Here is a 20,775-nt window from a genome sequence, read left to right as displayed (position 1 = left end):
AGAATCCAAAACCCCCCAGATTGGCGAGGTTAGGCAGAAGATCGAAATATAGCGCGTGCTTAAATGCGAGATGGCTTTAATAATTTCTACAACGAAACTCTGCCCTGGAATGTGGTAGAAAACCTAAAGAGATTCTGGCAATACATAAAGCACACCAGTGGAAAGACGCAATCAACACCTTCAGTGCGCGATTACAACGGACATAGCCGGCCTGTTTGGCCGAGCGGTTCTAGGCACTTCAGTCTGGAACCGCACGGTCGCAGGTTCGAATCCTGCCTCGGTCATGGATGTGTGTGATGTCCTTAGCTTAGTCAGGTTTAAGTAGTTCTAAGTTCTAGGGGACTGATGACCTCAGATGTGAAGTCCAATAGTGCTCACAGCCATTTGAACCATTTGAACAACGGAGATGATTGGTTTGTGGGGCGCTTAACTGCGCGGTCATCAGCGCCCATACGAAGTCCCAATTTTTACACAGCCCAATTTTTGTACACATCCAATCTAGCCACTGTCACGAATGATGATAAAATGATGAGGACAACACAAACACCCAGTCCCTGGGCAGAGAAAATCCCCAACCCGGCCGGGAATCGAACTCGGGACCCCGTGATCCAGAGGCAGCAACGGTAGCTACAAGACCACGAGCTGCGGGATGACAACGGTGAAATCACTGATGGCAGTGCCACTAAAGCAGAGTTATTACACACGGTTTCCCGAAACTACTTCACCAAAGACGACGAAGTAAATATTTCTGAGTTCCAATCAAGAACAACTGCCAAGATGAGAAACATAAAAGTAGATATCCTCGGTGTAGCAAAGCAGCTCAAATCATTGTAAAAAAAGGGGCAAGGCCTCAGATCCAGAATGTATACCAGTCAGGTTCCTTTCAGAGTTTGATGATACAATATCTCCATATTTAGTAACAACAGCTCTCTCATAGAAAGATCCGTACCTAAAGACCAGAAAATTGCCCAAGTCACATCGATACCTTGAAGAAAACGATTTATTAACACATAGTTGGCACGCATTCAGAAAATATCGTTCTTGTGAAACACAGCTAGCGCTTTATACTCGTGAAGTAATGAGTGCTATCGACAGGGCATGTCAAATTGATTTATTTTTAGATTTACTAAAGGCTTTCGACACCGTTCCTGGCAAGGGTCTTCTAACAAAATTGCGTGCCAATGGAATATCGCCTCAGTTGTGCGACTGGATTCATGATTTCCTGTCAGAAAGGTCACAGTTCGTAGTAATAAACGGAAAGTCATCGAATATAACAGAAGTAATATCCGGCGTTCCCCAAGGAAGTGTTCTAGGGCCTCTGTTGTTCCTGGTTTATATTAAAGACATAGGAGACCGTCTGAGTAGCCCACTTACATTGTTTGCAGATGATGCTGTCATTTACCGTCTTGTAAAGTCATCATATGACCAAAACGAATTGCAAAATGATTTATATAAGAGATCTGTATGTTTCAAAAACTGACAGTTGACCCTGAATAAAGGAAAGAGTGAAGTTATTCACATGAGTACCAAAAGAAATTTCGATACTCGTTAAGTCACACAAATCTGAAGGCTGTAAATTCAAATAAGTACTTAGGGATTACAATTACAAATTATTTAAATTGGAACGATCACATAGATAATGTTGTGGACAGAGCAAACTAAAGACTGCGATTCACTGGCAGAACACTTAGGTGCAACAGGTCTCCTAAAGAGACTGCTTACACCACGCTTGTCCGCCCTTTCCTGGATTATTGCTGTGCGGTGTGGGATGCGAATCAGGTGGGACTGACGGATGACATAGAAAAAGTTCAAAGAAGGGCAGCTGGTTTTCTATTACCGCGAAACAGGAGATATAGTGCCGCAGGCATGATACTTGAACTGGAGTGGCTATCATTAAAACAAAGGCATTTTCTTTTCGACGGGACCTTCTCATCAAATGAGAATCTCCAGTTTTCTCCTCCGATTGCGTAAACATTCTGTTGGCACCCACCTAAATAGGGAGAAATGATCAGTACGATAAAATAAGAGGAATCAGTGCTCGCACAGAAAATTTTAAGTGCTCTTTTTTTCCGCGTGCCGTTCGAGAGTGGAACGGTAGAGAGACAGCTTGAAGGTGGTTCATTGAACCGTCTGGCAGGCTTTTTTGTATAATAGAGTAACCACGTAGATGTAAACAATCAATGTTGGTCACAAATACATTATCCTTACTTTGAGAGTATACAAAAAATAGTCTTGTTTCTCGCCAAGCCTCGTGATTTTGAAAAACAACTATTATACAAACAAAGTTTGTATATTGCCCGCAGAAGTTACTGAAATCGTAATACATATTCTGAGCCACATGATCTTGCTTACCGAAATGATCACGAAGGAATTCATTTATTATCTAGTTCGCAGGATCGTCAGAAACTGAATCACTTCCAATGGTTCAAATGGCTCTGAGCACTATGGGACTTCACATGTGAGGTCATCAGTCCCCTAGACTTAGAACTAGTTAAACGTAACTAACCTAAGGACATCACACACATCCATGCCCGAGGCAGGATTCGAACCTGCGATCGTAGCAACACTGCGGTTCCGGACTAAAGCGCCTAGAACCGCTCGGCCACCACGGCCGGCTGAATAAAGCAAATAGCGGTCACTTTGTCATGGCGTAACATCGTTACACAAGACCGTTTTTCTGTTGCCTGACGTACCGTTCACGAAATTTGATCTGATTGTAGCCATTAACCAGCAGCAAATAACTATGTCTCAGGTAAAAAACAAATAATGTTATTTGTTGATTAAAATGTTCTGTTCTTGATTATTTATTTGTTTTCTGATTTAAGAATATCTTTTCTATAATTTTAGGTATCTAGTGTCAACGAGAAACGGTTATTACTTAGCTATCTGCCGAGTCGCATATTGAGTCACTAAAGCTGTGAAGTAGCATACAGACGCCGAGAATTTTATTTTGCAAGCGGCTCTGGATGTGGTTGAAATCGTGTTATGTAAACAGGCGGTAAACAAGCTAAAAAGCATGCTATTTCGTGATAATACGTGAATGCAGAATAAACGGTATGGCTGGTGACATTCTAAAACAATTATTCGAAAAAATTAAATAAGTACGATGAAACTGCTGATGTTTCAGATTGTGCGCAATTTATGATATTCGTGCGCTTTGAAGCAGATGAAAGTAGTATAGAAGACATTTTATTTTGGGAAGTTCTAACTGCAAATACTGCTGGCCAGTGTCTGCACGACATGTTTTAAAAAGTACTGGCAACTACGAGATTTATCGCACAAAATTTATCACCATTGAAGCGATGGTGCTAAAGCTATGATTGAGAATAAAAGTGGGCTCTTTGCGAAATTAAAAATCAATTAATACCGAATGTTTCATGGAAGCATTGTTTTCTTTATCGACAACATCTGGCAGCCACGGTTTTACCTTCTGATTTAAATATGTGCTTATGAGGTGATGGTAGTTGTGAACTCTTCTAAGGTTGAAGAGTTTGCAAACTTGATTGCATAGAATTATTTGTCAAGACATGAGTTCGTTCCCTCAGACTCTCCTTATCACACAGAGGTCAGGTGGCTTTGCAAAGGGAAGATATTGACACGAGTTCTGGTACTAAAAGCTGAATTATTGTTGAGCTTACTAGATTCTAAATACGATTATGCAGATTATTTTGGAGGCCCTGTTTGGCTATTAAAATTAGTATTTCTCGCAATTCTTTTTAACCACGTAAATATTTTCAGTAGGAGCCTCCAAGAGAGAAGCAAAAATTGTAACGGACATGTATAAAATCAAATGTTTCTTTGAGAAACTTCTTTTGTGGTCAACGTCTTTGCAAAAGATGACTGAGTCTTTCCCTTGCGTTCACAAGATTGTGAAAGAATGGACCGGGTGATAGTAGTTCGTTCTCACATTCCCCGCAAAGAAACTATTAAGCTACGCTTAAAATAGAATGGCGTCTTCTGGATGAAGAGCAAAAAATATCCACAGCTGGCAAGGGAAGCTTTGAAATTGTTATTACCATTCGCCACATACTATTATGTGAATTAGCGCTCTCTTCAATGGTGAAAATAAAAATCAGTAAAAGAAATGGGCTTCAGTTAGAAAATGATTTGGTTATTTACGTCTCAAAAACAGAACAACGATTTGACAAATGGTGGTGGTGGTGGTGGTTAGTGTTTAACGTCCCGTCGACAACGAGGTCATTAGAGACGGAGCGCAAGCTCGGGTTAGGGAAGGAAATCGGCCGTGCCCTTTCAAAAGAACCATCCCGGCATTTGCCTGAAGCGATTTACGGAAATCACGGAAAACCTAAATCAGGATGGCCGGAGACGGGATTGAACCGTCGTCCTCCCGAATACGAGTCCAGTGTGCTAACCAAGGCGCCACCTCGCTCGGTGATTTGACAAATTATTAATAGACACAGCCTTCTCACTGAAATTATTTTTAATGCAGTCTAGGACCTACAACGCTTACTTTTATCTGGCTACGTGGCAACCATGACAGATATCGCTTGTATCGCCCAGTTTAACTTTTAAAGTAAACTCCTGATAATTGCCAATTATGATTTTAAATAATACCGACGAGAGACATTCGTTCAGATGGCTCTGAGCACTATGGGACTTAACTTATGAGGACATCAGTCCCCTAGACTTAGAACTACTTACACCTAACTAACCTAATGACATCACACACATCTATGCCCGAGGCAAGATTCGAGCATTCGACCGCAGCAGCACTCGGTTCCGGACTGAAGCGCATAGAACCGCTGGCCCACAGCGGCCGGCAGAGTTTAGTCACTAATGGTCAAACTGCAGTTATGTGGATAAAACGCTATGCGTCTGCATATAATCGCTGAATCATAACGTTACTGCTGTTGACTCCACTCTTTATGGCATGGCTTTTGGTCTGCGGGAAAGAAATTACGAGATAACAGAAAACGCGGAAAAATAAACAGCGCCATATCTACATAAGTAATATTATTACGATTAAGAAAGTAGAAACCTCGCTTAATGAGCACCTTCTGCAAATATTGATTCGCCTAACTAACAATACAAACGCAATTTTGGGAAAAACTGAATCGCTTAACTAGCAATATTTCTCACAATGAGTTTGCCTTTTCTTTAGTCCCTTCTGACCTAGATAGACCCCTTCAGCTGCTCTAGTTGGGCAATACGTCACTTGCTGTTCTGTGACCTTTCGCCGTGTATATTAGAATACCCGACAAATAATAATGCAGTATTTGGTTACCCTGTTAGCGACATTCCTCGCGTTGCAGGTGTTGTCTTCGGCATCTCTACTGTGGCCTCCTCGACGATATTGGAAGCTCTTTGTGCCGTTGTTGCATGCTCTCCTAACTTCGAAGACTCATGTTAAATTATGCCCTTGCACTACCCGTTTATGAACTTCATTTTAGTTTTGTCGTCGCTAACAAACACGAATTCAATACTGCTGTGCATTGGCAAATAGGTAGAAACGTGTTTCATTTAACCAGACGCCTTCTGTGTTTAGCACTCATTTTGAAGCGCAGGCAAAAACAAACACCTGTAGACAACTTTCCTGTAGAAGAGGATGTAAAGTATTATACATAATAATACTATATATATATATTAGTATTTTTTCGGGAATGGAATGCATTTTCCTATTTCTACGTGAATTGATAAAGTAAAATATGTTTCGCATTGCACGTAAGACTCAAAAGCGAATTATGCTCGTTAAGCTACGTACCACTATTATTTTGTATAGTAGTGGATCTTCATTCGAATATCTCAGAGATACTACCTGCATCTTGTTGATTTAGTTATTGATCGGTTCCCGAAAATAGTTTTCAGGTTTTGCATTTATTAATCCTTAACACTGTATTTATTATAAAACAATCTACATTCTATGCCATTCTGAAATAATGAATAAACAAGAAATTAAGTACATTTATCGAAAAATAAATTTCACTTTTCTTAGACTATGTTTGTGTTGCGGAACCCCCAGTATTCAGACATGCACTGGGCGGCTTGTTTCATTTACTTTCAGCCAGTTTCGAAAGAAGACATTTGTTTTTATTTAATTGCGAGAATATTGTGTATATTTTATTACAGATTATTGTACTAGATTTTTAGAAGTAATTTTTCAACACTTATGGTTCAAATGGCTCTGAGCACTATGGGACTAAATATCAAGTCAGCAGTCCCCTAGAACTTAGAACTACTTAGACATAACTAACCTAAGGACATTACCCACACCCATGGCCGAGACAGGATTCGAACCTGCGACCGTAGCATTCTCGCGGTTCCGGACTGAAGCGCCTAGAACCGCTCGGCCACAACGGCTGGCAACATTTATGAAGCGCTATCAAAACAACGATGATTTATTTACGAAAGTCACACTTGGCAACATGAAAGAAATATGAGAAATGAGCCAGACGACAAGCAACGACCATTTAATGGGAATCCCGATCAAGCGACAGTGCTACGAAAATAATCGTCGATACAACCACACACTGCATCAGTTACAATTTGAGGCGAGTGCAAGTGTTCTAGATCCGTTCGGCAGAAATGTCTGTACTTCGTTCCATCTTTCTCTGCTGTCAGTCCTAACGATCTGCTGTTTGATTCGAAGCACGTATACTGAAAAGCATTCTGGTAACCGTGGTGCGAAGTCTACGTGAGCTATGTATGTGTTATAGCCATTTTGTATCACATTTCAACGTGAGCATCGTTTAAATGCGATTTCAAGAATTGTTTTTGTTCCGTGTGATTTTTACCATAGCAGATGATCGGCACGAAACATATGTTGTCGGCCATGATGCAGATTCTGGTTGTACCATTTAAAGCGATTAAACTGAAGCCACTCTTTATTCCCACTACCCCTCGAGCAGGACTTCACTACCCTCCAGGGTTAGATTTAGTTCCCAATTTCTGATTTGTATAATTTTCCATTTTTCTTTCCTTACTTGGCCCTGGAAACCTTTGCGTGTTGTTTAATTACGTTTGGCGCTTCTTTCTATTGCACCGGTTTCTACATCATTTATATTACTCCGTGTCAGAACATTCCTTCCTATTGCACAGTTGAAGTTAAGCTTCTTTCTATGTCCGACCGACTGTTTTTTTAAGAGAATCATGTATAAATATGAAACAAACTGGCCAAACACTGATCGAGATTTTTCGTGACAACGACTTTATATAGTACATAAACTTACAGCGTTGTCAACTTGAATACCTAGCAATACCTCATCAAGCAAGTTGACATCATTAAGCAGCCATTTCAGAATAGCAAGAGGAGATGGCCTTGTCAGTGACCCTTTCAGAACTAAATTTCAAAGTTTCTCCCCTCGACAAAGACATGTTACTTACAGTTCAGTTGACACTTCGCTCGAGCATGAACAACACTCCGGAGTAAATAAGCGCTCTGTCGCACACAGCCGCGGCGTACTTTCTAATGTCACAGCGTCCAAACACACTGGCTTCTATACCAGAGCAGTACTGTGACACGTCCTCACCGCTGATGTTATTAAAGTTGTTCTTTGCCTTCTTCAACGATAAGTAATTCTGTTTTCCTGCGTCGGGCTCAGTTTACTGAAACGCGATCGCGTGCTGGCAACAGCGAACGACTACCATCTGTCGTTGCGTGTTTCCTAAACGCCATGGCCGCCATTCAGTGTGCGCGACCTTGACAAGGCTGCGAGACTGTCAGCTGTCTCTCCCGCACCTCATTAGACTGCGTGCAGAAGCGATCGATGCACGCCCCAAGCGCTCCAGTTCGAAAAGGTGGAAAGCGTCTCATCCTTTTTTCTGTATTAGTGGCCTTTGGTTCCACGATCAAATGGACGTCCCTAGTTTCTAAATGTATATTACCAGCAGTATTGAGCGTTATCTACGAACAATGGTTTGCACATATTTACAACAACATTATTGAACTTACACATAAAAATAAATTTGATTTGTTTGTAAAATAAGTAGTATAATTTCATAAACCAGTCGTAAAATTCGCTGTATGTGAGCAGTACAATGTTTACATCCATTTTGTCTTTTGTCGCGTTTGGGGTAGATGAAGTCACTGCCACAGGCGAAACTTTTCTATATTCCGATTGTTCTCCAGTCTGATATTCATGATCGTCGTTGCCGTATTTTTGTGTGCTCTCGTGCTGCAGCTCTTCTCAAGCTCTTTCGTGGTAAAAAATATTGTGGTGATGTCCACGGCAGAAAAACACAGCTTCAGTTATTTATAGGCTCTAAATTTCACTAGCTGATTACACGGACACTGCTACTTCAATCAGAACTTTATACAGAAGATAATAATCTTTGATTCCGTTGCCGTCTATAGAGGTATAAACGCATTGCGGTCCTTTGTTCCACAGTAGCACAAAACTGTTTTTAGCATTCTCTGCTAGTCGAAACCTGAGGTTGTTGCGTAAGTTCGTGAGATGGCGCTCGGCGCAGAAGTAGGCAGTTCGCATGTTAAGAGTGGAAAGAGGCTCTAAGCACTGAGGTCATCAGTCCCCTAGAACTTAGAACTACCTAAACCTAACTAACCTAAGGACATCACACACATCCATGCCCGAGGCAGGATTCGAACCTGCGACCGTAGCGGTCGCGCGGTTCCAGACTGAAGCGCCTAGAACCGCTCGGCCACATAGGCCGGGTGCATGTGACACTGTTTAATGGTGATCCGTTTGTCAGATCGGTATAATTAGAGTGGCAGTATGAGGAATAAGGTTGTTGTTAGTTGCAACTCTTGCAGTCAGTTAACGGCAACTATGTCGCAGAGAAGACAATGTAATGCAGCTGCTAGATATAGTAAGCATTCGTTGCGGAGTAATGAATATGCCCCGAGTTTCGTTACTCGCATGTTTTTCTTTCTCACACGAAGATACATGCCCGGCTAGGACCGAGAGAGTAGTTTTCAGATTCCTCCCACTCGTTATCCTCAATGGAATTGAAGTGATGGAAACGTTTCTTTTACTCGGCTGTCTTCTTCCCTGCTCGGCGTGCGTGTCGACTCCGTAGTTCTACGAGTTCCTCCAATTTCTTATTTTCAGCGGACCTAGTCGGTGGTGACACACGCTAACGAATGCTTATTTTGTCACTCGCCGTGTTTTATTTCCCGCATTCACTTCGTGTCCATCTCGGGCAAAATCGGCAATATCTGAGTGTCAAAGTTCTTTGACAAATCTTTTAAAGAAGCTAGGACCACGCTCTTTCTTTTATAGCAAATGTGATAAAAGTACCCCAGACGCAGTCAAATATTTTATAAAAAATATTTTATGAAGTATATCTGACAAAGATCTTTTACAGTGTAATGTGGGCCTTACTCCCATATGCGTTTCGGCGTGCACAAGCAGTAGATGGCGTAAAGTGACCTGCACTGGAACTCCCGACATCAATTAGTTAGACTGCAAAATTAATTTGTGTTCTGACCAGAAAGGAAATATTAGTTCTAGTTCGCAATGATTAGTTACACTATTCATGTGAGTTGATGATAACAGTAATTTAATTCATTTTTCTCATTGCGTAATGGAGTCATCAAGAAGCTGAAATTACGCACTTTTTTGGTAGAAAAGGGCCAGGAAATAAACCAAAGTGCGATTTGTGTCCACGGTCGGCCGCAGTCGGAAGAGGAGTGTCCACGAAAAATATAAAAAGAAGTCTTGCAAGTAATGGTACTCAGTAAAAGCAACTGATAGCGAATAATTAGCAGCAGGTATGTGTACATACGGTACAAAATTTAGTTGTTACTTTTACAGTCTGGCGACGTAACATCGTTGCTGGACTACACCCACAGTAAGAACACGTTGATCTAGAGTACAGATGAAGAATGTTTATTTAACATCTAGAATAAGATATTTTTGCATGGTCGAATTAGGGAAAAACGGATAAACTACAATAAGTACAAGAAGCAAAACAAAACAATAAGAATGGAAGACCAAGAGCAAAGTGCTTGTCTTAATATGGGCGTAAGGCAAGCTTGCAGCCTTTCGCGCCTACCGTTCAACATGCACATCGAAGAATCAGTTACGGAAGTAAAAGAAAGGTTTAGGAGTGGTATTAAAATTCAGTGTGGACGGAATCAGTTATGTGATTTGCTGCGAACATTGCTATACCGTGAACCGTGACGAAAAATTACAGGACCTGCTGAATGGAATGAACGTTCTAATGATCGCAGAATATCTACATCTACATGACTACTCTGCAATTCACATTTAAGTGCTTGGCAGAGGGTTCATCGAACCACAATCATACTATCTACCATTCCACTCCCTAACAGCGCGCGGGAAAAACGAACACCTAAACCTTTCTGTTCGAGCTCTGATTTCTCGTATTTTATTTTGATGATCATTCCTACCTATGTAGGTTGGGCTCAACAAAATATTTTCGCATTCGGAAGAGAAAGTTGGTGACTGAAATTTCGTAAAAAGATCTCGCCGCGACGAAAAACGTCTTTTCTGTAATGTTTATTTGCCGAAGAGTACGCGAAAGAAAGACGAAAGTTATGAGGAGTCGCAGAAATGATATTAGTGATAAACTAATCAAACTTGGGGACCATTCAGTAGACGAAATGAAGTAAAATTATGTATGATTCACGAAGCAAGGATGGTATAATAAGCAGGCTCAAGAAGACATTTCTCACTGAAACAAGTTGTAAGATTACCCCCACTTTGCTACAACTTCTTGAAGCGTCTAAATTTAGTTAGTGAGTTGGTAGAAGATGGCATAAGGTGCGTGCAGTAAGACTGCTCTGTTGCTTTTCCATCCGAGATTTGTAGGTATTAAGACAAGCCGGCCTTTTATTATCTTAGTGAGTCGTCGCACAGGATTTCGTCCTGCCTGCTTTGTCGCAAAGCTCTGGTACTGGATTTCCCTTGCAGAAGCAGTATCAGTGCCATCGGATTCTCTGGAAAGAGCAATTTTATACCCTGTAATTCTAAGTGATGACGATGGAAGCTATATTAGTTGAAATCTGTTCGTGGAAGCCCTTATGATGTGTTTATTTACGGAAACACCGTACTCTGATAATAATGAAACAACATATCACTTATTAACTCAAATCTAGCATTTTTTTCAGTACATGGTCTTACGACTGAACTAGTTTGGAAGGCGTCCTTTTGGCGACTGGCGGGTAGTCTAGATCTCATACATTACAATCATAAATCATCGTAGCTGTTCGTACAACTCCGTTATCTTAAACATTGTTCATTTAATCGACAGAGTCGCGTTGTTGTTGTAAGAAAGTGCTTCTAATATCTGTAGTGGAAAAGTAGCTTTTCTTTCTTAAACAAAATCACTTGCTTCGTTCTCACAGCTAGCAGTAGCGCCTCACCACTCCGTCTACTGGGAACGCCAGATGGTCCAGCTGTTGCCTCAGCCCGCGTGGGAATTGATATCTTAGGCTGCGGTCACAATGGCCAGCATCTCGGTAGCTTCCGCTGACTACCGACAACCGCCGAAGACGTCCGATCTGTACGCCTTAACGTGGGGCGGTCACAAGGTAGGCGATCTCATCGTCCGAATGTACATACTTCGGACGACAATAGGTGAGATTCAAATCAGTTTATTTTCGCCGGTCTTACTGGCCGCCACAACACGAAACATAGGGTTTGAGAAACTGTAAGTTTAGTCAAGGAAGGAATTTGTGGCAACCTGAGGATGAAAAGTATAGTCGGGCCCGTAGTTCGGAACCCGCCGACTGATTCGCAGGTTTATTGCAAACCACAAATAGGCAAAATCTGTATCGCAAGTCTTACAATAAGCGTAAATAATGCTCCAAAAAAAATTTGTTCAAGTAAGAAGTATGGTGTATCTTATGCTTAAAGCTACTGCAGCGGGTCTTTTTGCGTTGTGGCATTACCATCCACAAATTATTTTTACTGCTTACTGGCGTTTTCTTGCAAGTATGGTGGTGAGTCTGTTACATGAAGTTGTTTGCAAATAAGGTGTATGTTTTTCCACTTTTCAGTGCTTTAGGTGTCCAGGGTATCTTATTCCAAACCTTATGTTTGTCTTTCGCACGTGTGCTGAATGACAATCATTGAAGGTTAATTGATGTATGTCAGCACAACTTCAAATAAATTCACCAAAATAGAGTCTGTAATCTTGCTTTTCAAGATCGCTGCGAATCATCTCGAGTATGTAACAGATCGCTTCTCCCTTCATCTGGTTGTTGTTGTTGTGGTCTTCAGTCCTGAGACTGGTTTGATGCAGCTCTCCATGCTACTCTATCCTGTGCAAGCTTCTTCATCTCCCAGAACCTACTGCAACCTACATCCTTCTGAATCTGCTTAGTGTACTCATCTCTCGGTCTCCCTCTACGATTTTTACCCTCCACACTGCCCTCCAATGCTAAATTTGTGATCCCTTGTTGCCTCAAAACATGTCCTACCAACCGATCCCTTCTTCTAGTCAAGTTGTGCCATAAACTTCTCTTCTCCCCAATCCTATTCAATACCTCCTCATTAGTTACGTGATCTATCCACCTTATCTTCAGTATTCTTCTGTAGCACCACATTTCGAAAGCTTCTATTCTCTTCTTGTCCAAACTAGTTATCGTCCATGTTTCACTTCCATACATGGCTACACTCCAAACAAATATTTTCAGAAATGACTTCCTGACACTTAAATCTATATTCGATGTTAACAAATTTCTCTTCTTCAGAAACGCTTTCCTTGCCATTGCCAGTCTACATTTTATATCCTCTCTACTTCGACCATCATCAGCTATTTTACTTCCTAAATAGCAAAACTCCTTTACTACTTTAAGTGTCTCATTTCCTAATCTAATTCCCTCAGCATCACCCGATTTAATTGGACTACATTCCATTATCCTCGTTTTGCTTTTGTTGATGTTCATCTTATATCCTCCTTTCAAGACACTGTCCATTCCGTTCAACTGCTCTTCCAAGTCCTTTGCCGTCTCTGACAGAATTACAATGTCATCGGCGAACCTCAAAATTTTTACTTCGTCTCCATGAATTTTAATACCTACTCCAAATGTTTCTTTTGTTTCCTTTACTGCTTGCTCAATATACAGATTGAATAACATCGGGGAGAGGCTACAACCCTGTCTCACTCCTTTCCCAACCACTGCTTCCCTTTCATGCCCCTCGACTCTTATGACTGCCATCTGGTTTCTGTACAAATTGTAAATAGCCTTTCGCTCCCTGTATTTTACCCCTGCCACCTTTAGAATTTGAAAAAGAGTATTCCAGTCAACATTGCCAAAAGCTTTCTCTAAGTCTACAAATGCTAGAAACGTAGGTTTGCCTTTTCTTAATCTTTCTTCTAAGATAAGTCGTAAGGTCAGTATTGCCTCACGTGTTCCAACATTTCGACGGAATCCAAACTGATCCTCCCCGAGGTCCGCATCTATCAGTTTTTCCATTCGTCTGTAAAGAATTCGCGTTAGTATTTTGCAGCTGTGACTTATTAAACTGATAGTTCGGTAATTTTCACATCTGTCAGCACCTGCTTTCTTTGGGATTGGAATTATTATATTCTTCTTGAAGTCTGAGGGTATTTGGCCTGTCTCATACATCTTGCTCACCAGCTGGTAGAGTTTTGTCATGACTGGCTCTCCCAAGGCCGTCAGTAGTTCTAATGGAATGTTGTCTACTCCGGGGGCCTTGTTCCGACTCAGGTCTTTCAGTGCTCTGTCAAACTCTTCACGCAATATCGTATCACCCATTTCGTCTTCATCTACATCTGGTATATTCGTAAAACTTGTCTGGTAATTCCAACAACTGAGGACAGAGTTTACAGTACTCGCCACGTTATTTTCGGAACAGGTATAGCTCATTTACATGCATTCGACTTCATTTTAATAGCAAAAGCCAAATTGTGATACTCGTCTCCAAGCACGAAGGCGTTGTGGTATCCACCCACCCTTGGAGGTTAGAACCAGTCCTGCTTCTTTTATAGAATACATTCGAACTTAACCTAACCTTCTTCACCCCGCCAAAAGCTATCGAAGGAGATCGGACTCACTGTGGCTAAGCTGTCGACCGATGTTATTGGGCGACCTCTGGTGGCGACGTCTGACGGCCGTTGTCGGTGTCGTCAATGTGAATGTAGCCTTGCTTTGCTTTCTGCGGTACTGCCTGAAGCATTCAATGCTGCTGATATCTGCGGATGCGAGATAAAATTTAAATCGGGAAAACGTGGAAATAAAATGTGTTTTGAAAATAGTGTGTGCTACTATCAAATATAGGCCTTAATTTGAGGAAGAAATTTTTTACATTGTACGTCTAGAGTAGAGCATTGCGTGGAAGTGAATCACGGATTGTTGGAGAACAAGAAAAGAAGAGAATCGAAGCGTGTGAGATGCGTTATAGACAGGTGCTGAAAATTAAGGGGACTGCTAAGATAAGAAAAGTGGTGGTATCCCGCAGAATAGGCGAGATGAGTGTATGGGAAACACTGGCCAAAAACAGGGACAGGGTGATTGGCAGGACATGGGTTGAGCCATCATGGAATAACTTCATTGATACGCGAGTGAGCCGCACGTGGCGAAAACACTAGGGGAAAAAGAGAGACTGGCACATATATGAAAAACTATCGACGGTGTTATATGCAAGATGAAGCCACAGTGGTCCTCATCAGACCAGACTGAAGACTGATTGATGACCAGGGTTACGGTTTTTTCATGCAAATTTCAAATGAAAAAAGGAAAGGGAAATGTGGTAAAATAACGGACAAAAATCTATCAGGAGATACACAGTTAAGTCACATTAATGAGACCACCGCCTATAATCGACGCCAACGTGCAGTAACCACTCCCAGGTGGCCGGTGGCAGCACTAGCAGTGAAGGATGTGTAAAGTGTGTCGGGAGCTCGCGGGAAACAGAACCGTCGTTGTCGTAACACGGAAATGGGCGATTTATCTCACGTCCAAAAGGACATAATCATTGGCTTTCGGGCCAAGGGCGGAAGCATGTCCGAAACGGCTAAGTTTGTAAACTGTTTGCATGTCGCCGTGGTTAAATACACCGTACCTGCCAAAATGGCGCTATCCAAAACTGGCCCCAAGCCAGCTGCGGTGCACCGCGAGCCATAGATGACAGGATTGAACGACTGATGCAGAGATGAGCACGGACGCGTAGACATGCACCTGTAGAGAAACTGACCGTCCAGATGAACCGAGAGTCTACCAACAGCGTCTTGTCAGCGACCGTTCAACTAACTTTGATGCGTATGGGCCCCCGCAGCAGACGCTTGGTTCAGGCACCCACGCTGACCGCTGTTCATCGGTAACGAACGCTGGAATTTGCACGCCACTACCGTACGTAACAGGACGTTCGCTGAGTGGATACAGGTGGCCTTTTCAGATGAATCGCGTGTTATGCTCCATCGGACAGAAAGCAAACACCCTGAAACGAACGTTAGGTTCAAAAATGGTTCAAATGGCTCTGAGCACTATGGGACTCGACTGCTTAGGTCACAAGTCCCTTAGAACATAGAACTACTTAAAGCTAACTAACCTAAGGACATCACACACATCCATGCCCGAGGCAGGATTCGAACCTGCCACCGTAGCGGTCGCGCGGTTCCAGACTGTAGCGCCTAGAACCGCTCGGCCACTCCGGCCGGCGACCGTTAGGCAGGAGGAGGGAGAGCTATGGTCGGGCGAATGTTTTCGTTGCATTCCCTGGGTGATCCTGTCATTCTCGAAGGCACAGTGGATCAACACACGTATGCATCTATCCTTAGTGACAACGTCCACCTCTACACGCAGTTTGTTTTTCGTAGGCTCGATGGCATTTACCTGCAGGACAATGAAAGGTGTCACATAGCTCGGGACAATGAAAGGTGTCACATACGTCGCAGCGAACACACATGGTTCGAAAAGTACCAGGATCAGTTTACCGTACTTTTCTGGCCACCAAACTCCCCGGATTCAAACCCAGTCGAGAATATATGGGACCAGCTCTATCGTGCTGTCTGCAGCTCGTGGTCGTGCGGTAGCGTTCTCGCTTCCCGCGCCCGGGTTCCTGGGTTCGATTCCCGGCGGGTTCAGGGGTTATCTCTGCCTCGTGATGACTGGGTGTTGTGTGCTGTCCTTAGGTTAGTTAGGTTTAAGTAGTTCTGAGTTCTAGGGGACTGATGACCATAGATGTTATGTCCCATAGTGCTCAGAGCTATTTGAACCATTCTATCGGGCTGTTCGCACAATGGATGCTCATCCGAGAAACCGGTTGCAGCTGTCCACGGCAGTTGAGTCAGCATGGCTCCACATTCCTGTCGGTATCTTCCAGAACCTTATTGACACTCTGCCTACATGGCAGTCAGCGGTCCGCGCTGCAATACAGGGTACGTTCCGAAAGTAATGCAATTGAATTTCCAGCGCCGCTCCTAGTAGTCGGAGTGGTAGCGGGCCACATGGAGTAGGTGGGGGGGGGGACGCTAAGCTTTGCCGCGAAACCGGTTTCAGTGCTCTCCGAGCTGTGGAAGCGGCAGGACGTCTGTTATTGTAAACCTCTGCGTGCCGACCGTGTCACGGAAAAAATGGAATCGACGATCGAGCAACGTTACGCGATTAAGTTTTGTGCTAAACTGAACAAATCTTTTGAGGAGACTAACAAAATGATTTGTGAGGCTTACGGGGACTCTGCTCTGTCCTACTCACAAGTTTCGAGGTGGTTAAAGGCCTTTAAGGAAGGCCGGGAAGAGGTTCACGACGAACAAAGCTCTGGGCGGCCGTCAACCAGCAAAACCGACAACAATGTGGCTCGTGTGCGACAACTGTTGGACTCTGACCGTCGATTGAGTATCAGGATGGTTGCCAATGAACTGAACTTGTCGTCTACTGTTGTTTTTCGCATTGTTACTGAAGATTTAGCGATGAGGAAAGTGTGCGCCAAGCTCGTGCCCAAGGTGTTGTCAGACGACGAAAAGACCAACCAAGCGGAAATTTCAAGTGAACTTTTGCAACGTGTTGAAATTGAACCTAATTATTTGGACAACGTCATCACTGGTGATGAAACCTGGGTTTTTGAATACGACCCAGAAACAAAACGCCAAAGCTCTGAGTGGCACACTGATCAGTCCCCCAAGCCCAAAAAGGCAAGAATGAGCAAATCAAAAGTGAAAACAATGCTCATTGTCTTTTTCGACAGCAAAGGAGTGGTCCATAAGGAGTTTGTTCCTCAAGAACAGACAGTTAACGCTGCCTACTACGTGGATGTGCTGGAAATACTCCGCAAAAGGGTCGTCAGGACGAGAAAGGACATCTCCGCTACCTGGCAACTCCATCACGACAACGCGCTACGAGTCCGCGAGTTCCTGGCCAAACACCAGGTGCCAACGCTGCCCCACCCCCCCTATAGTCCTGACCTCGCCCCAGCTGACTTCTTTTTGTTTCCTAGGATTAAGTCAGCCCTGAAAGGAATCCGTTTTTCGTCCATAGACGAGATCCAATCCGCCGTGACGAAGACCTTGCGAGAGGTCCCAGAAGAATTTTAAGTGTTTGTGCAAATCTGTTCAATAAATTACTTTAAAAAAAATAATTGCATTACTTTCGGAACGCACCCTGTAGATGGCTATTCAGTCTTTTAAAAGGTGGTCACATTAACGGGACTGGACAGTGTCGAATATCTGTGTAGAAGCTAAGGCTTCTTTCGATGGGCCGGCCGCGTTGGTCTAGCGGTTCTAGGCGCTCAGTCCGGAACCGCGAGACTGCTACGGTCGCAGGTTCGAATCCTGCCTCGGGCATGGATGTGTGTGATGTCCTTAGGTTAGTTAGGTTTAAGTAGTTCTAAGTTCTAGGGGACTGATGTCCACAGATGTTAAGTCCCATAGTGCTCAGAGCCATTTTTGACTGATGACCTCTGATGTTAAGTCCCGTAGTGCTCAGAGCCATTTGAACCATTTTTCTTTCGATGTCCACAGAAGCCGGTGGGGCAAACTGTGTATTTACTCGGAATGGTAGCTCTACAAATGTAACACACCCCTCAATATCGGTTTTCTCCTGAAGACTAGACTCAAGTTTGTGTTTGGCAAAGCTATCTAACTGCTCCCCGATGGAAACAGAAATATCCCATAGTTTTTCCTTTTCAAGACCTTGTTCTTCTAATCGTTTAATAGCTGCAGTCAGCTACTTGTAACTATGGATATAAAATGGTTCTATTTGCAAATAATAAATTTTCTCCGATAGCAGACGTTGTTGTGCGTTGGAAATTGCGCCTGCACGGGCTGGATTCAAACAAAACCCAAACTACTTAATCTTGTAAAAATTCTCACACAACATAACAGTACATTTAATCCAAAAACGCCAGCCAGTATTGACTAGTAAATTTGGAATGGACAGGCTAGTGATTTTCCTGTAGGTCACAACATGACTTGGAGCACTCAGTAGAATCTTCTTCACGGCAGAGATGAATTGATCTGCGATGTCGTATTAGTTCCTTATGGATTCACGAACCCTGCGAAGGGCATGGACTAACCATGTCACATGCTTGAACTTAGAGGACAAAGGTTTCAATTGGTTAACATGTATGGAGCTTTGTCCGTAACCAAGCAGAATTTTTTCAAACGCGGTACCACTGGGCCACAGGTTGTGACAGAAGTCCGTTATTGATTGCATTGCTGTACTGGCAGTAGCTTTCTGCGGTTCATACGTTTTTAAGAAAATGAACTTACCTATGCCGGCCGTTATGGCCGAGCGGTTCTAGGCGCTTCAGTCCGGAACCGCGCTGCTGCTACGATGTGTTCGACGTCCTTAGGTTAGTTAGGTTTAAGTAGTTCTAAGTCTAGGGGACAGATGACCTCAGATGTTAAGTCCCATAGTGCTCAAAGCCATTTGAGCCATTTTGGCTTACCTTTGCCTCCTGCAGAAATTAAAATGTTCGTAACTGAGGCTATGGTTTCATGCAGAATTATTCCCACATAGCAGTCAAACACTTTCTCCTTGAGTCTGTGTATGACTTCGTGGTAAACATACTTAATATAGCTTTTTCCTTAAAACACACCCATGAGGCACGGTCTTTTTTTTGTAATCGTTTGAAGGCTGGATAGTGCACCCTACTGAGTATAATTCCTGCTTTTAATTCTACTTTGAATTCCTTCAGATTTTGGCTTTTTAAAGCGCACTGTTCAAATTAATTTCGTAATAGAGGTTGCTGTGATTATTTTTGTTTGAAGAGCGTGTTCTTTTGATGCTTAGAGCTGGAAATAAATATGCAGTTTGATGTGATGTCGCCGGTGCTTATTATCGAACAAGACTCTTTAAGTCGCAAATCGTATATCGCATAACGATTCCATCAGTTTCTATGGAGACTTGTTTGAATTCGTGAGATAGAACAAAAAATCGGGCACTGCACACTTCGGCACGGTAAAATCTATAGTCTCCGATTAAAAATACCTGGTAATGACACTTCAAGCGTTGCAGCTACTTGCCTCCACTCAGAGCGCTCAGCGTCGCGCGCGAACCGTTCACTTTAACAATCGGTCAATACACTGCAAGTTACTTGTCCAGCATTCTTTCTTCATGTGTGTTAGTCCTGAATCATGGGTCTGGCACTTTTATTTCTTATTTCAACACAAATGGTAATCATAACAAAAACAACAAGAACAACACACACACACACACACACACACACACACACACACACACAGACAGAAGCGTGTGCATACGTCCACAACGATGCTAATGAAATACACACGTGTCATACACAGAACTAACCAAACAGTACAGGATACTTCCGCACAAGACTCGATTCAGCGTCACATATACAGTTATCATAATAATAGAGATGGGCGTACATTAGATAATCTTCCCACGACATTGCGTGTAGCCGATTTTTTGAAGGCTGAAATTCATAGCTACAACTGAGTGTCACAGACATAAAAAGTAACTACTTAATCCAGCATTGTGGCGTAACGCAATGGCTACCGTATAACCCTGACATGTAGAAGCTTGGAAGTTCGAATCGCTTCAAATGTAGTTTTTTTTTAATTTCTAAATCTAATCAAAAGAGTTTGATAATTGTTTTTATTCATTTAATTAGTTTAAAAGTATCTTGTTTATTTCTAATTCTTTGCTGCGTCATTTTCATCATTGTATTCACTTTCTTGTTTGATCTTATTTTTCTTCCTGTAATTCTTTTTTTTCCGTTTGGAATCTGCCAGCGTCGCCTATAAAGTGCAACCAAGTGCGCATCTGTTGGTAACGCGACAGCTCGTGTAACCAGTGTGAGAAAAGTTTCAGATAGCAAATGAGAGCGAGAAATTAGTTTTTAACGGTGAAACTGATTTTTTTCTGTCTTGGATTTGTTCGCAGAGGCTAGCTTTAACAGCTGTGAACAAAGCGATTGTGATTTTAGTTCTGCCACAGACTGTCGACCGCCGTTTTCTCGGGTACACTTCCCATCACGAGGTTGTGGTTAGCTATTCAAGGCTACAAAACGCGACGCCGCAGTTCAGTAATTAATCACTTAGAATGAGCTATCGACAGAACATCTTGCATTTCCGACATACCTCGCGCCGGACACTTCCAACATTGCTCTGAGTTACACATTAACAGTGTTTGTAAAGTAACCCGCCGTGTTCGTGTGTCACCTATAAAGCTAAATGCGTACGAGCGATTATTGTCGCGAACTCCCTGCGTCATTTTCTCGCGCGCTTCAGCAGTGCATGTGAAACAATGGAGCCGCGTACACTACAGCGGCGTTAACGCGAACTAGCTGCGAGAACGCAGAGAATTTTGTCCTAGCCAGACACTGCCCCATCACAGCGATATCGGCGAAGAAGCTGTCGTTGGAGGTGAAGGGGCCATGCACACGCCTTCGCAAGCCCAGCAAC

The 20,775-nt window shown here is 42.9% G+C and overlaps 2 long non-coding RNA genes across 2 annotated transcripts in view; one reads left to right on the top strand and one right to left on the bottom strand.

Moving 5' to 3' along the window:
• LOC126297379 (uncharacterized) overlaps positions 1–7,697 on the bottom strand; it is an 85,156-nt gene extending 77,459 nt beyond the window's left edge. The window contains exon 1 of the long non-coding RNA XR_007552508.1: positions 7,342–7,697. This is a non-coding gene — a long non-coding RNA (uncharacterized LOC126297379). The remainder of the gene's footprint in view (positions 1–7,341) is intronic.
• LOC126297380 (uncharacterized) overlaps positions 1–20,775 on the top strand; it is a 58,108-nt gene that overhangs the window by 25,648 nt on the left and 11,685 nt on the right. The window contains exon 2 of the long non-coding RNA XR_007552511.1: positions 11,288–11,473. This is a non-coding gene — a long non-coding RNA (uncharacterized LOC126297380). The remainder of the gene's footprint in view (positions 1–11,287; positions 11,474–20,775) is intronic.

This window comes from Schistocerca gregaria, chromosome X (assembly GCF_023897955.1).
Source record: "Schistocerca gregaria isolate iqSchGreg1 chromosome X, iqSchGreg1.2, whole genome shotgun sequence".
Taxonomy (NCBI): Eukaryota; Metazoa; Arthropoda; class Insecta; order Orthoptera; family Acrididae; genus Schistocerca; species Schistocerca gregaria.
This window is presented reverse-complemented; position numbering and strand designations above follow the sequence as displayed.